General features: G+C 46.8%; 1 long non-coding RNA gene across 1 annotated transcript in view; it reads left to right on the top strand.

The window, feature by feature from the left end:
* LOC135057701 (uncharacterized) overlaps positions 1–17,900 on the top strand; it is an 89,606-nt gene that overhangs the window by 68,688 nt on the left and 3,018 nt on the right. The gene's annotated exons all lie outside the window — the stretch shown is intronic.

Here is a 17,900-nt window from a genome sequence, read left to right as displayed (position 1 = left end):
TTGCTTTCTTTAAACTGTACAAGAAATGTAATTTCAAATGTGATTTTCTGCAAATACCTGTATAAGTTTTTTCTTTTCTTTATAAAATAGTCACCATGTATGTTTTCTAAAACATAAGATAATAGAAGTAACCCATTACAGTTATTACAGTTGTAATTACCAAAAGTGTGGCCATAGTATTTCAGCACAGATGTTTCACCTACATTATTCAGCTCAGTGAGGCATAGTCTTTGATATGTGATAATGTCACATAATCACTGGTATAACTATAATGGGTGTAGGGTGTGTGGTCACACGGGTCATTGGGTCAACAGGGGACCTCACCTCACCACTGTATCTCACCACTGTAACCATGTTTATTTCTTACCCCTCACATTGGAGCTGCAGCAGCAGCAGCACAAATCACCAGACAAATGGTGCAACGGCCATTTTCCATGTACAGGATAAATATCGACTGCTTTTGCAATACAGCCCACTAATACTGGACACCTTCATATTTACACTGCAAACTAGAGTTCAGATATGTAAATGTTAAAAACTTTCTGAACATTTTTCATTCCCCCCCACCCCTCATTTCCTTGCAGTGCAACATGGTTTAGCAATGGGGATATAGTTATTCCTTTTTTATGCTTTCCTCCCAACGCTGAATCAGTCTTTTCTGAGACAAAGCATCCAATTACATGTCATGCGTTATCATATGGGTGAACTGTGAACATGTGCACTGTCCTCCTTATCATGAAAGGTGTGCATGACCTGTTTAGAAGATCATTTGCATTTTAAATACTATTTCAATATTTAACTTTCAAAAGAAAATAACTGATAGTGAGATTTGCACATAAGAGGCAGATAAGTTTTATTGTGCAAGTTCTGAAAATAATGGGACCTTTCCAGGGATAAATAATTAAAACCTGGAACTGTCCTAATGAAATTTGGCTGTGTTAGCAGAGGCATATCTAGGAGCTCTGTCACACAGATATATGAGCAATGTACAACACTGGCCAATCATAGGTTTATTGTGACTGAATTATTCAATATATCTGACAATAAGCCCCGCCTCCAGGCTGAAAAATAATGATTATTATTATTATTACCAGTTGTTCATATAGCGCACACATATTCCGCAGCGCTTTACACAGAATATGGTAATCCCTGCCTCCAGACGTACAGTGTAATGTATAGCTGAGATCTTCACATGTTCACACCTGAGACATTAGCATATTTATAATGGGTGCAGTGTGTGGTGCACACAGGCCCCTGGGTCCAGGGGGGGCCACACTACACACCCTGCACCCTTGTATAATAATTACCTCCCAGAAGTCCCACGTCGGCGCTGCAGTCACAGTCCAAATTTGCGCTTGCTCAATAGATAATTCCCTGGGAACAAGGCGTAGGCGCCCTGGCCACACTACAGCAGCGTGTGCTTGGCTGAGGAGAAGAACTGCAGCCGCCAGGTACGGGGAGAAGGAGGGGGGGGGGGGGGGGAGGGGGGACCTGGGCCCAGGTAGTTAATAACCTCTCCCCCCCCCCCCCTGATGCCATTGGGACCCCCAACCAACTGGATCCCTTCCACATACCTAGCCAACTTTTTTATCAGACCAGCCAACTTCTCTCCAACTTGTGATGTCACTGAAGTATGCAGTTAGTGTCTGCCTACTCCTGCATGTATTAAATGAAAAAAACATATATATTTTTTGTTTCTATTAAGAAAAAAACCCAAACCTTTTGCATGTCTATTTATTTACAGTATTTCAGTAAAACAGGGCTATCCCCCCCCCCCCCCCCCCCACACACACACACACACACACCACCAGTAAACTACAAGTTCCAGCATGGTATAGCTGCAAAGGCAAGCTTTCACTGGGAGAACTACAATTGCAAGCTTTTCCTTGTACCTGTAAGTTCAGTATCTCCTGCAGAGATATATATTTTTAAATAATAAAATGCTCTCTTTGGGCTATTTCTGGACAGTAGGTAAGTATGAAATAAATGAAGGATTAAACTACACATTTGTTATTTTTCTATTTTTTTTTTTAAAGTGTCAGCTTGTTTATTTCCATTTTCTTTGTTAAACTACAGTTGTCAGCATGCCCTAATGCTAGCGCATGCTGGCACTTATGGGTCTACATTATGAGCGATTTGTCCATTTCCGACGGATCGGAACTACAAATCGTTCATAATAGTATAGATCGTTCAGTGTCTGTGAACAATAACGATCAAAATGCGCGGTCCCGCTGGTCATTGGTCGGAGCTTCTCATTTTCCCTGTTCCTGGATGTAGCCACTCCCACATCTTATCTGTATTGTAGTATATCGTTTGCCCAGGACTGCCGGGGAGCTGCCGGACGAGTTCAAGGGAATTAGTTAACGAGAATGCATCGTTTACAGGTTGTCTAGTGTATGGGCAAGTATAGAAACATAGATAGATAGATAGATAGATAGATAGATAGATAGATAGATAGATAGATAGATAGATAGATAGGGATGTGGTCATGTGACCACCACTCGGGATCACGGCGGTCACCATGCCAACGGCAGAATCCAGAGCGAACAAAATGCCAGCAGTAGTGGCGTAAGTTTATCCCAGTTGCCCGGAGGCAAGAAAAATATTGGTGCCCCCCCCCCCTCCCCCCTATATATCATCCGTGAGCCAATAAGATGCCGTTTTGAGATCCGAGTAAAACCGAACCCTCTCCAATTCTAACTATATGAAGCTACTACAAAACCATTGCAACTAGGCAGATCTATGTAGGGGTCCAACCACACACTACATAGATCTGCTCAATCACTCACAATGCTGTTTATTTCTCTGACAATTAATTTGCAAGTGTCATATCCAGGATTAGAACCCACAACCTATTACACTGGAAGCATGCACCTTACTGATGGAGATATCTGCTCTTGCATAGGAAGTATGAGAATTCTAACTATATGAAGTTACGTGTAATTGTCAGAGAAATCACTTCATATAGTTAGAATTCTCATGCTTCCTTTATAGGAGCAAATAGCTTCACCGGGTGGTCTTCAGTATGCCGACTGACGGGATCCCGACAGCCGGCATACCAACACATATTCTCCCTCGTGGGGGTCCACGACCCCCCTGGAGGGAGAATAAAATAGTGTGGCGCACGTAGCGCGCCACCGTGCCTGTAGCGTGGCGAGCGCAGCGAGCTCGCAAGGGGCTCATTTGCGCTCGCCACACTGTCGGTAAGCCGGCGGTCGGGCTCCCGGCGCCGGTATGCTGGTCGCCGGGAGCCCGACCGCCAGCATACCATAGTGAACCCGCTTCACCAGTAAGGTGTCTGCTTCCAGTATATCTATAATAAAGAGGGTGTGATTTGTAAGGTGCAGTGACTAGTGGGGAAGTCGGGAAGAGATACCGACTGCTGGCAATTAACTTAATGGATTAATGTCGCTGAACACACGGGGCAGGAGGAGAGGTGCCCCCCTTCAAAGCAGGAGCCCGGCGGCAGCTGACTCCGTCGCCTCCCAGAGTTCTGCCTCTGGCCAGCAGACAGAATGCTGACCCACAGGGACTTATGACACATATTGTGTGTCATGAGTATCTGCTTTATATTATCCTAATCATTACTAGTGTGTAAAATGGGGTTGGGAGGCACCGATCGTGGTGCCTCCCTGTCAGATAGGGAAAGGTATGGAGAGCGGGGGGCGGGCACGGGCGGGGCCTAGCAATGGGCATTGAAAGCCCATTAAAATAACATGGGAAAGCGGCACCATTAGTGGTGCCGCTTTCACACAGGGACGTGTTTTCAACCTATGAAAGCACGTCCCATGTCAGTCAGGCCACAGTGATTGGCCAGCGGATCCGTCACTGGATCCGCTGTCAATCACTGTTGTGGGCGCGGCGGAGGTGCGGGTGACGGAGGTGCAGGCGGCCGGGTGCGAGCGGCGGTGCAGAGTTTGGGCAGCGGAGCGGTACCAATTTAAAAAATGGCGCCATAGCGTCATTTTTGAAATTCAAGATGGCCGCCGCGAGCCAATCACGGCTCACCGCGTCATCGCCCCGCCCCCTCCGGCTGACTTATATAAGTCAGCGCGAGGGAGCGGCTCTCAGTCCGACGGCGGAGGAGGAGCGGAGAAGAGCTCCTGAAGGCAGAAGACATAGGAAGTCCTGGATGGGCGGCGGCTATGCAAAAGAGCTTAGCAGCCGCCGCCCACCAGGTGAAGATGCTGAAAGCCCTGGGGAAGGCGGCGGCCATGCAAAGGAGCTTAATGGCCGCCGCCTCCCAGGTGAAGACGCTGGAAGCCCTGGGGAGGTGGCGCCCCCCCAGGTGAAGACGCCGGAAACCCTGGGGAGGCGGCGGCCATGCAAAAGAGCTTAAAGGCCGCCACCCCCAGGTGAAGACGCTGTCAAATAAACTTTTTTTTTTTTTTAAAGATACTGGTGTTTTTATTTTAATATTTTCTTTACAGGTGGAGAACAGGTGCCAGTAGGCCATTTATGTCCGGGCATGCTGGCACTTGTGGTTCTCCATGTGCCAGCATGCTGGGGCAGGCTTGCTGGGACCTGTTGGCCACCTGTAAAGAACAATATTACTGTTCTTTACAGGTGGACCACAGGTGCCAGCGGGCCATTTATGTCCGGGCATGCTGGCACCTGTGGTTCTCCAAGTGCCAGCATGCTGGGGCAGGCTTGCTGGGACCTGTAGGCCACCTGTCAAGAACAATATTAACAATGAACCCCGCACCCACCGCCACCAGGGGTGCGGGGCATAGCACTGGGCTATCAGCCCAGGCGTGGTTGTTGCTCGGGAGAGGGACCCCATTTTCATTTTTTGGGGTCCCCACTTCCAAGAAATTCCAGCCCTGGGCTGACTGGTTTTGGGGGGGCAGATTAATGTTATGGCAGGGGAACCCCATACCGAGTGTCTCCCCTGCTATGGCATTACCCCCCCTGGCTGGTTCTGCCCGGTGCTGGTTTCACGAATGTGGGGGGGCTGCACTTTTTTTTTTTTTACCCCACTCTATGGGGAGGGGGGTGGGGGTGGCTGCTTGTGCCTCCCCAGCCACCGACCTCACCGCACGCCACTGGTGGGAACAGAACCTGTGGCGAGCGCAGCTGGCCCGTAAGGGGCTTTATTATGCCAGACCCCCCGCCAGTCTTCTGTTGCCAGGATCCCGGGGTCGGTATGCTGACGAACCGGAATCCCCAGTGCCGGTCTCCCAGCCCCAACCCAATAGATAGATAGAAAGATAGATTACACCCATATTTTACTTATAAAGGCAAGAATCGGGATTTTCAGGTAAAACGGACAACATAAAATGTCACCTTCCTAAAAAAGAACTACGATGAAACTTTATGTCATGTGAAAAGATGAATTATAACACCGGAGAGAAAGACACAGGCAACAAGTAAAAAGCAGAAAGTATTAAATGTCTTAAGGTGTGTACACATGGTGAGATAAATCTGTAAGATTTTGACTATATAGTCAAAATCACAAGGAAAGTTAGTGGAAATCGCAAGGTGTTAGGCAGCTTGCGATACAGAGTCGATCCCGACGTGCACTCCCGCGGGGTCGGTATCGCAAGGCTAGATGGACTGTGCAGGCAAGTCAATATTGACTATCTAGTGTACTATCTAAGTATAGTCAAAATTGGCACTTAGTCAAAATCGTACATAGACAAAATCAAAAGTACAGATAGTCAAAAGCTGTACTATCTGTGCTATCTGGGCTCTGGGGGAGTTCAAGGGAAATCGCATAGTCAAAATCGGACATAGCAAGGATCGCACTGTGTGTACACACCTTTACACTGCTAATCTAGCACTTTGTTAATATATAAAATCAATGATAATTGATAAATTGCTGTGAATTAGGACTCAAAAGGGTGTGCGCGCTTGGAGGTGGAATAAAGCTGCTCAACTAAAATGATAACTACCGCGTTTCATGTCTCCAGGATGCTTTGTCAAGGCCTTGATACCCCCACCATCTCTGCTTTCAACAATATGTCTAAAAAGAGCTCAAACATGGGTGTGGTATGGTATGCCGGCGGCCGGGCTCCCGGCGACCAGCATACCGGCGCCGGAAGCCTGACCGCCGGCATACCGACAGCGTGGCAAGCACAAATGAGCCCCTTGCAGGCTCGCTGCGCTCACCACGCTGCGGGCACAGTGGTGCGCTACGCGCGCCACGCTATTTATTCTCCCTCCAGGGGGGTTGTGGACCCCCACGAGGGAGAAAAACTGTCGGTATGCCGGCTGTCAGGATTCCGGCGCCGGTATACTGTGCGCCGGGATCCCGACAGTTGGCAACCTGAAGACCACCCCTCAAACATGTATTGTCTCATAATTATTCCAATGTTTGTTTGTTTTTAACAGGTTACACATATATATGTCACTAACATTAAATAAGTTTCAGCGCTTGTTATCAGCAATACAGCTGAATTTGGTTATTAATGTGAATTAGGACTGAAATTAGCTAACTGCTTTCCTCATTGCAGCTGTTTTCCTGAGGCTTTCTTAAAACAGCCGAGCCAAGTCTCTTTTGAATAGCACAGATATGCCCAGAAGAGGTGGAGGGGAGGAGAAGAGAGGAGAGGGGAGGGGCCATACACAAATTTTGCTATGAGGTCTGGCTAGGGTCTTTTCCACCTCTGTACTGTAATATGCATAATTTTTTGTTTGTTTGTTTATTTAGTCAATGAGATACAGTACATGCAGACTTCTTAATGCGTCACAGTATTATGTGCCTGATTCAGATTTCTAAGTAAAGAAAAAAAAAAACATGTAACTTTGTCACGGAACAAATTATGTTGCAATGCAGGGGGAGCAAATACATTTATATTTTTTTCTATGCAGGGTAAATACTGGCTGTTTTTGCATGTAGCCAACAAATGGTAGACAGATTTATATTTACACTGTAATTTAAATTTCACTTTGAACACACCCCACCCAAATGTCTCTCTCCACGTTACATCTGCGCCACCTGCATGCAGCATGGTTATGCCCAGTTGTGTGCTCATTTGCTTTGCTTGCAAATCAGAATCAGGCCCCATGTACATCAGTGCAAACCCATACCTTCCAACTGTCCCGATTTCAGCGGGACAGTCCCGCTAATTGGATCTGTCCCGCTGTCCCTCCCGCGGGTCGCACTGTCCCGTGGGCGGAGGAGGGGGCAGTTGGGAGAGGTAGTGATCACCGCTGCTCTGCTTTGCAAAGCAGCCGGTGATCACACTGCATAGATGCCATGCGCATGTGTACGGCATCTATCAGCACAAGGAGGGGAGCTGGGGGCTGTCCAGCAGCTCGTGGAGCGCTGGACACGACCCCCAAAATGGGAAAACGGAGGTCGTGCAAATAGGCCACACCCCTTACCGTGAGATCACGCCCCTCTATTTGAATCTCCGCCCCTTTCAGCCGCACCCGCGCCGATTCCAAAGGGACAGCAGTTGGGAGGTATGCAAACCTATAATTGCCTAGTGTAAATAAATGTTATAATGTCAGTGAAGGGGAAATAGTAAGGCATATAGGGGATTATTCAGAGTTGATTGCAGTTTTTGCTAAGTTAGAAAAAAGTGCGATCGTTATGCTCACATGCTAGGGGCTACCTAGCACAGATCAAGGCAGCCCAGCATGTGTAAATTGCAATCGTATCACGGAAACCTCAAATAGAGGTTGATCTCTGCCTACTCAGCATGGCTGAGTATACAGGGGTACCGTGGCAATGTTTCCAATCGCAGGAAACGCAGGTGACATCATTGGCCTGCCCTGAAAATGGCCATGACATGCCTGCATTTCCTGCTCTCCTCCCACCCAACGCTGCGTCACCACACCCATCACCTGTCAATCACTATCTCATCACATCCTTCCGTGATGCAATCCCATAGTGAAGGGTCCCACTCTGAATAAGGCCCATATTGCATTGAATATTCCCTTGGTGCTCTACTGTTAAATTTATGTGTAACTACACTGCTCAAAAAAATAAAGGGAACACTAAAATAACACATCCTAGATCTGAATGAATGAAATATTCTTATTAAATACTTTGTTCTTTACATAGTTGAATGTGCTGACAACAAAATCACACAAAAATTATCAATGGAAATCAAATTTATTAACCCATGGAGGTCTGGATTTGGAGTCACACTCAAAATTAAAGTGGAAAAACACTCTACAGGCTGATCCAACTTTGATGTAATGTCTTTAAAACAAGTCAAAATGAGGCTCAGTAGTGTGTGTGGCCTCCACGTGCCTGTATGACCTCCCTACAATGCCTGATCATGCTCCTGATGAGGTGGCGGATGGTCTCCTGAGGGATCTCCTCCCAGACCTGGACTAAAGCATCCGCCAACTCCTGGACAGTCTGTGGTGCAACGTGGCGTTGGTGGATGGAGCGAGACATGATATCCCAGATGTGCTCAATTGGATTCAGGTCTGGGGAACGGGCGGGCCAGTCCATAGCATCAATGCCTTCGTCTTGCAGGAACTGCTGACACACTCCAGCCACATGAGGTCTAGCATTGTCTTGCATTAGGAGGAACCAGGGCCAACTGCACCAGCATATGGTCTCACAAGGGGTCTGAGGATCTCATCTCGGTACCTAATGGCAGTCAGGCTACCTCTGGCGAGCACATGGAGGGCTGTGCGGCCCCCCAAAGAAATGCCACCCCACACCATTACTGACCCACTGCCAAAAACCGGTCATGCTGGAGGATGTTGCAGGCAGCAGAACGTTCTCCTTGGCGTCTCCAGACTCTGTCACGTCTGTCATATGTGCTCAGTGAGAACCTGCTTTCATCTGTGAAGAGCACAGGGCGCCAGTGGCGAATTTGCCAATCTTGGTGTTCTCTGGCAAATGCCAGACGTCCTGCATGGTGTTGGGCTGTAAGCACAACCCCCACCTGTGGACGTCGGGCCCTCATACCACCCTCATGGAGTCTGTTTCTGATCGTTTGAGTAGACACATGCACATTTGTGGCTTGCTGGAGGTCATTTTGCAGGGCTCCGGCAGTGCTCCTCCTGTTCCTCCTTGCACAAAGGCGGAGGTAGCAGTCCTGCTGCTGGGATGTTGCCCTCCTACGGCCTTCTCCACGTCTCCTGATGTACTGGCCTGTCTCCTAGTAGCGCCTCCGTGCTCTGGACACTACGCTGACAGACACAGCAAACCTTCTTGCCACAGCTCGCATTGATGTGCCATCCTGGATGAGCTGCACTACCTGAGCCACTTGTGTGGGTTGTAGACTCCATCTCATGCTACCACTAGAGTGAAAGTACTGCCAGCTTTCAAAAGTGACCAAAACATCAGCCAGAAAGCATAGGAGCTGAGAAGTGGTCTGTGGTCACCACCTGCAGAACAACTCCTTTATTGGGGGTGTCTTGCTAATTACCTATAATTTCCACCTGTTGTCTATTCCATTTGCACAACAGCATGTGAAATTGATTGTCAATCAGTGTTGCTTCCTAAGTGGACAGTTTGATTTCACAGAAGTGTGATTGACTTGGAGTTACATTGTGTTGTTTAAGTGTTCCCTTTATTTTTTTGAGAAGTGTATAGTAAATACAGCATTTAGAAAAGTGCAGTAGCAGGTATACTAAAGGTGGCAATTACAATATGTATAATTACCTTCCAACCACTCACACACAGATTCTGCTAGAGTTTCATACAGTAAGAATAGACCCCATACAATTATATACAAATAACACATAACAAGACAGTATTACTATTGTTAGGGAAGATTGCACTAAGAGGTTTCTTCATTTGAGAGATTATATAAATTCAAGACTGCCGAGAGTGGCCACGGACTCGGGTACTGAGGTGGTGTTTCCAAATCAGGGAAGTGTGGCCCTCTTCCTAAAAACAATTTTGTAAAAATAGTTCTTCCGGGAGCCAGCACAGGAGGACATTTGTCCCCCTTAGCATTGCTGCAAAGGGGGACAATTTCAACTAGATTCTCCTATACACAGCCATATTACTGTATATCCGTAAGCATTACAAATTATATGCTGCATATGCATCATTATAACCTCAAATCCCGACGGTCAAAATATCGACAACCATTGACCGATGGTCAAAATCCCGACAATGCCAAAATCCCGACATTTAAAATACAAAGTCAAAATGCAGACATTTAAAATGTCGACAGGTCAAAAAGTCGACACAAGTTTTTCATGATTTTTTCATCGAAACCGACTTGTTCATACTTTACCATCCCAGTGGACCTGGAGGGGGAGGAATATAATAGTGTGCTGAGCGCAGCGAGGCACCGTGCCCGAAGCATGGCAAGCGCAGTGAGCCATGCGAGGGGACGTGGAACATTTATACAGTGTCCATGTCAACCTATGTCGACACACACAAAACAATAAAATACTCGCGTTGACTTTTTGACCTGTCGACATTTTAAATATCGGTATTTTGACCTTGTCAGTATTTTAAATGTCGGTATTTTGACTTTGTTAGGATTTTGACCTTGTCGGGATTTTGACCTTGTTGGGCTTTTGACCGTCGGTCAATTGTTGTCGGTTTTTGGACCGCCGGGATTTTGATTGTAAGTATTTCATACTAAACCCGATGGGAGCATGATTGTTATTTCGCACCTAAGGGCCAATACAGTGTTGACTGCAGATCAGGTACAATTGCTCCCCCATTACGTGCATGGAAGAAATTAGGATATTTGCCTGTATGCATCTATGTGACTGCACTGTCCCTCCAAACACATACAGCATTCATTATCAGTGCACACTCGCGCCCAGGGACTTGCAGTGAGGTAAATGGCTGAGGAGGTACTAGTGCAGTGAGGTAAATGGCTGAGGAGGTACTAGTGCAGTGAGGTAAATGGCTGAGGAGGCACTAGTGCAGTGAGGTAAATGGCTGAGGAGGTACTAGTGCAGTGAGGTAAATGGCTGAGGAGGCACTAGTGCAGTGAGGTAAATGGCTGAGGAGGCACTAGCTAGCACCAGAGCCAGATTTACACACAATATATTAGCCCAAGAGTTCATGTGGGCATTATACACAGGTGCAGCAGTATGTAGTCTGGGATATTTGGTGAGTTTTGATCAGAGATGTGCGGAAAAGTTAAGCAGGTAAGGACTTTTTACTACAGAGTTTTGACTATAAAAATTATGAGAATAATACAAATAAGATATTTCTAGTATATTCTTTGTATTTTTCATGTACTTTATATAGTCAAAACTCTGGGGCAAATGGTAGTATGAGAGGAAAGGCTCTGCCTCACCCCGCCGCATGTCACTGCCAGTCGCACCGGCCTTATCCCTGGTGCAAGAATTCCATCAGAAGACAGACTTACCTCTGCACATGCTCACCTATTCGTAGCTGCTGTTCGGTGGGCACTCCTTTGATAAACCCAGCCTACCTGTTTACCAACTAGTTATGCCATTTCAGTCGCAAATGGAGGTCTCAGCAAGTTGAAGACGACTCTGAATCGCCCATAGATGCGTGCACTCTGCTAAGCAATAACATGAGATCCATCAAATGGACTTATGTTCAACCCTGCACCGGCCCCTAGTTCGCATTTTGCCATTATTTATTATTACCAGTTATTTATATAGCGCACACATATTCCACAGCGCTGTACAGAGAATATTTGGCCATTCACATTAGTCCCTGCCCCAATGGAGCTTACAATCTATATTCCCTATCACATGTACAGACACACACATTCATACGAGGGTTAATTTTTGTTGGGAGCCAATTGACCTACCAATATATTTTTGGATTGTGGGAGTTAACTGGAGTACCCGGTGGAAACCCACGCAAGTGTACGGGGAGAATATACAAACTCCACACAGTTGGGGCCATGGTGGGAATCGAACCCATGACCTCAGTGATGTGAGGCAGTAATGCTAACCATTACACCATCTGTACTGTCTAATAATCCATGTCAATTTAGCACTTTGCAATAAATTGTCAATTAGAGCTTATTTAATAATACAACGTTATGTCCACGTACTGTAGTAACAGTGCTTCAAAAAAACAAAATCCTCATGGGACCATAACAGTGCATGTTTTCCAGATCATCTAACACAGGTGTGTTAATTGGCTTACTCAATAAATCCACGAGTGTTACTAATTATCCCTGAGAGTATAGTTTGAAAATACGCACTGGTAGGGTTTCATGAAGACCGTGTTTGAGAACCACTGGACTAACAACAATAGGCTTCAGTGTCGGACTGGGGCATGTAGGGCCCACCGGGGGGATGCAGTGGTAGGGTCCCATGTTTAGGGGTGTCGCCAGTCTCTAGAAGGGGTGCGACCAGCCACCACATTGGTTTGCCTAACCATTTTGCAAGTGTTGGTACCCTAGATAAATATATAGTATACAGTAAATACTGTAGTGCATGCATGAAAATGTACTAGATTAGTAACAGTACAGTCTGGAACCTGATCCCTAGAGGCAGTAGGGCCCATCGGTGGTTTCCCCTGTACCCCTGTGGGCCAGTCCAACCCTGATAGACCTACAGGTAGTACTAAGTATTCCTGAGGATATCTAGAAAACACGCACTAGTAGGGACTCATTAGGACCGAGTTTGAGAAACAGAGCTATAACCCATAGCAAGCAATCATGTGTTTGCTTTCATTTAAAAGTCATTAAAAATAAACAAACAGATTATTCCCTAATTAAAAGGCACATTATACTAGGCACAGCACTGCAACAAACTGTCATTGGCCAAGCTGCGTATAAATGGCACTGTTGTAACATCTGTAACAATGGAAACAGTCAGTGCAGTCCACAGGTCACGTCTATGTTTCAGGTAGGTCCTATTTTCAGGTACCAGAACCGCTAACATTTGTTGGGTTTATCAATGATTGTAATTAGAAAAAAATGTTCACACCACTATTAGAACCTCAAATAGTGGGATCAAAATCCCGGGTTTATGCACATGCCGCGCATCAGCCCAGGAATTTGCTATGTCTGAATGCAAACAGCCCGGGGCTATAAGTCCGTGACCCTTCTCCCGACCAGGGTCATTGAGCTCAGACCCGGGAATTTGCCAGCGTGCTACACCTGGCAATTTCCCTGATGTCTGAAAGGGGTATTATTTATATGAATGGCAGTAGTAGCTTTTGTTACATAATGTATCTTGCATACGACATTAAATACTGCAGATATGCATTATAAAAAATGTGCATTTCTATTTTATTCAGAACATTTAAAAAAAAAAAAAATGACATATAACTACATGACTTAAAAGGTCATCATATGGACTAGTCATGCATCAACCATTTAAACGTCCCTCTAATAGCACAGGAGTAGAGCTAAAGGAGGAAAATTGTTAGATGTGAAATAAGGATCGTCATTGACCATCAGTGGTTAACAACTGATGATAAATGGTTTTGGAATGGATGACAGAGATACAATGGTTTTCTGCCGTCGATGGCACAAAGTCTTCTGCTGGCTTTTTGTTTTCTCCTTGGTGCCGGAGCACGGATCCTAGCTCCGCCCTCAACGCGACCCACGAAGCCCCTCTCCCACCTCTGATTGGCCTGCTGCCCAATGAGTATTAGAGAAAGGATGACAATTGGTGGGTGAAACCATCGTTGGCTCCCCTGTTAATGGTTTCATACCATCCATGGTTAACCCACTAATGGTCATTCCTAATGTGAAATGTAACTGTATACAAGGGAGTAACTACCATAGTAGCAGGAGGTGTGGCTGCTACAGGTCCTACCTCCTCTGGTTAAAGCCCCATTTGTATACATTCATCTTGCCACTATTGGGGATATACGTTGGACTCAAAATGTGTACACAACAGAAACACAATGGAAAAAAAAAATCCCCTAAATAAAAAAAAAAGTGTTTACTTCATAACGGGTTGCAAAAGCTAATGTGCTGCAACCAGTAGTATTGAGATATCAAGTTTTAGCTGTCAAGCGGAAACAAACTAAAGAAAGCTGATGTTAGATGGTTGACATGGTTTCCAGCAATCACAGCTCCTGTCGCTGATCTCTGGAATGCAGTATTTCTGCCACCATGAAGATGCCTTATAGGAATCCTGATGGGCAGACCTGTTCTGTACTTGCATCATTTCTTGCAGTTCATAGCCTGATCAGCCACATAGTTTCTCATTGCTTTTTACTGGTTCAGTATTGAACTGCTCCAAAATACTGTCAATGCAAAAGAGAGAGGTTGCTCTTTTTTTAACAAGACTGGTTTAGCAGATAGAAGTGTTTAATTGGGTTTTCAGCTTCATGACTAAGTTATTCACTAGTCCATGCCCTCATGCCACTTTTACTAAATAGTTTTATTGTTTTGTTTTGTTTTTAGCTTCATTTTGCATTTGCAGTCATGTTTTATGTCTCTGGGGCAACACAAAGCTGCTCTCTATATAGCAGGGGGTAAGAGAGTTGGGTATGTGATGTTGACTCTGTCTCTCATTATGGTGGTCATTCCGAGTTGATCGCACGTAGCAACTTTTTGCTGCTCGTGCGATCAACTTGACGCCACCCATGGGGGAGTGTATTTTAGTGTAGCAGGGCTGCGATCGCTTGTGCTATGCTAAAAAAATTTCCTGCAAAACAAGACCAGGGTCAGACCTACTTACCCTGTGCGACGGATCCAGCGACGAAGGTCCCGGGATTGACGTCAGACATCCGTCAGACATCCGCCCTCCAAACGCCTGGACACACCTGCGTTCGGATCTCCACGCCCGGAAAACAGTGAGTAGACGCCCCGGAACGCCTCCCCGCTGTCAATCTTGTTGCGATCGCGCTAGCAATCACTTTCTTCTTTCTTCTGGTCGTTGACGTCGCCGGGCAACGATGCGCGTGTACATTGCGGCCACCACACATGCGCTGCGTGCGAGCGGGTTGGAATGACCCCCCCATATGTACAGAGAGTGTATCCACCTCACAATGCCAGAACTGGGATCCAGACAATTTACCTGTACGGGTGTTAACATCACTGGCGTATTTATAATGGGTGCAGTGTGTGCAGTGCGCACGGGCCCCTGAGTCCACAGGGGCCCACACCGCACACACTATACCCATTTCTTGAATACTTACCCCTAAGAAATCACTGTGCTAAAAGACGCGGTGGCCATTTTCCTGGTGTTTTGCGCATGTGCAGTAGGGACATTGACAGGAAAATAGGTGCCCCGTCATTTTCCCAGAGATCTGCGCATGGGCATTTGAGTCTGAACCCTCTAGTGCTCAGACTCTACAGCACTGCCGGCAGAGAGGAGGGGGACCGGGCGGAGGAGACTGCACATGGGCCTCCTCTTCTCTTAAAATGCCCCCCCCCCCCTCCCCGGTTGACATGCTGATAAGCGGCATATTTGAAGTTATAACTTCTGCACAGCTAAAATGCTGTAAGGTTCATGGAGATTCCGACACTGGCATTGTGAGGTCAACATACTCACTAGTAGGTGTTGACTACATTCCCCTGCAGAGACAAAAGGTGTGTACACATGGTGAGATTCGGGCAAACCCAGATTCTCACTATGCGATAGGGGCTAGGTCGGTATCGCAAGCACATAATGACTGTGCTTGCGATACTGACTATGGGGGTCATTCCGAGCTGATCGCACACTGCAGGTCTCTACTGCGCATGTGTATGCACCGCAATGCACACGCGCGTCATATGGGTACAATGTGGATCGTTGCTGAGCTATGGATTTAACGAAGAATCCATACGCGGGTCTGGGACTCCAGGTCGACAAAAAAAAGGTTGACACACCTTATGTCGACACCAATTGGTCGACACACCTAAGGTTGACATGGACAAAAGGTCGACAGGAACAAGGTAGACATGGAAAAAGGTCGACATGAGTTTTTTATGTTTTTTTGGGTGTCGTTTTCTTCGTAGAGTGACCGGGAACCCCAATTAGTGCACCGCGTCCCCTCGCATGGCTCGCTTCGCTCGCCATGCTTCGGGCATGGTGCCTTCGCTTCGCTTGGCACAGATTACCGTTCCAATCGTAGTCCACGTGGATCGTTAAATATGAAAAGGTTCCAAAAAAGAAAAAAATTGTGAAAAACTCATGTCGACCTTTTGTCCATGTCGGCCTAAGGTGTGTCGACCAATTGGCGTCGACCTAAGGTGTGTCGACCTTTTTGTTGTCGACCTGGAGTCCGGATGCCCCATACGCACAGCCGATCGCAAGGAGATTGACAGGAAGAGGGCGTTTATGGGTGTCAACTGACCATTTTCTGGGAGTGGTAGGGAAAATGCAGGCGTGTCCGGGCATTTGGAGGGCGGGTGTGTGACGTCAAATCCGGCACCAAAAAGACTGAAGTGATCGCAAGGGCTGAGTAAGTTCAGACCTACTCTGAAACTGCACAAAATGTTTTTGCAGAGCTCGGCTGCACAGGTGATCGCACACTTGCAAAGCGGAAATACACTCCCCTGAGGTCTGGGACTATGCGTTTGCACGGCTGCTAAAAACAGCTAGCGAGCGATCAACTTGGAATGAGGGCCTATGTGCGATTTTGGCTAAGTGTCAATTTTGACCATCTTTTCTACGAGATAGTGTCTGCACAGTCAATCTAGGCTTGCGATGCCGACCGCGCGGGACCGCGCATCGGCATTGCATCGGGATCCCAAGGTGACTTTCACCTTGCGATCTGCACTAACTTTTCTTACGATTTTGACTATCAAGGAGGCACTCCTCCCTACTCATCCTCCTGGACCTCTCTGTGGTCTTCAACATTGTAGATCACCCTCTCCTACTAAGTACCTTTCAGACCATTGGCTTCTCTGACACTGTCCACTCCTGGTTCACCTCCTACCTTGCTGACCACTCCTTCACACTTCAGACTCCAGTTCCACCTCCCCCCAATCCATAATTCCCATGGGTGACCAGCAGGAGTCCTTGGCCCTCTGTTCTTCTCTCTGGACACCTCCTCGCTAGGTGAACTTATTAGTTCCTTCACCTCTAAAATCACCTCTATGCCAAAGACACTAGACTACCTCTTCTCTCCTAACCTCTCCCACCTCTCTTTGGTGTCCAGGTACCTCTTGCCATCTCCTTCTGGATATTTGTGCATGGTCTCAAGCTCAATATGGACAAAACCAAAGTCATTGTCTTTCCTCCGTCTAGAGTCACCTTCCCTGACGATCTCTCTATAACTGTCAACAACAGCCCCATCTATCCTGTTCCCTAACTCCGCTGCCTGATTGTCATTCTTGATTTCTCCCTTTCCTTCATCTCCCCACATACAATCTCTTGCCCAATCCTTTAAGTTCCAGCTCTGCAACATAGCTTGCATCTGGCCCTTATTTTCCCATGGTGCCACTAAAGCCATTGTCCACTCAGTGATCTTCTCCCATATTAATTACTGAAATTTACCCCTTACTGGCCTCCCTCTGCTCCCATCTTTCTCCTCTCCAATCGATTCTCAATGCTGCAGCTAGACTTATCTTCCTCTCCCACCGCTCCTCCATCACCTAACCCCTCTGCCAAGCCCTGCACTGGCTCCCCTTCCCCTACAGAACCTTATTCAAACTCACCATCATGTACAAGGCCATCTCCAACTCCACTGCTCCCTACATCTCCATACATACTCCCTCTTACCCTCGACCATCGTATTTCCTTTACCCTATTTACTACATCTTACTCACAGATCCAAGACCTCTTGTATTGCTACCTACCACTGGAGCAATCTCTCTCTTTCAGACTTTCTCCCAGCCTGCATAACTTTAAACAGGCAACAGAAGTCCTCTGCCTTCTACATTCTACGCCTCCTCCTGCCCCCATACGCCACTCCTTTGTTGCTTATGAACCTTATGAGGCTCTCGACCTGTTAGCTACACCCACGAAAATGGGTACAGGTATCAGCCTACCCTAAAGACTTCACTTGCACCCCTTGCTTCTGTAACTGTATTGTGTATTGAGAATTTGCAGTGTTTAAATGTTACTTGTTTACTGTAATGTGCTGCCTACTGTACTGTTCTGTTTTACCTTGTGCTGTCTGATTGTTTTCCCTATGT

Source organism: Pseudophryne corroboree, chromosome 3 (genome assembly GCF_028390025.1).
Source record: "Pseudophryne corroboree isolate aPseCor3 chromosome 3, aPseCor3.hap2, whole genome shotgun sequence".
In the NCBI taxonomy this organism is placed as follows: Eukaryota; Metazoa; Chordata; class Amphibia; order Anura; family Myobatrachidae; genus Pseudophryne; species Pseudophryne corroboree.
This window is presented reverse-complemented; position numbering and strand designations above follow the sequence as displayed.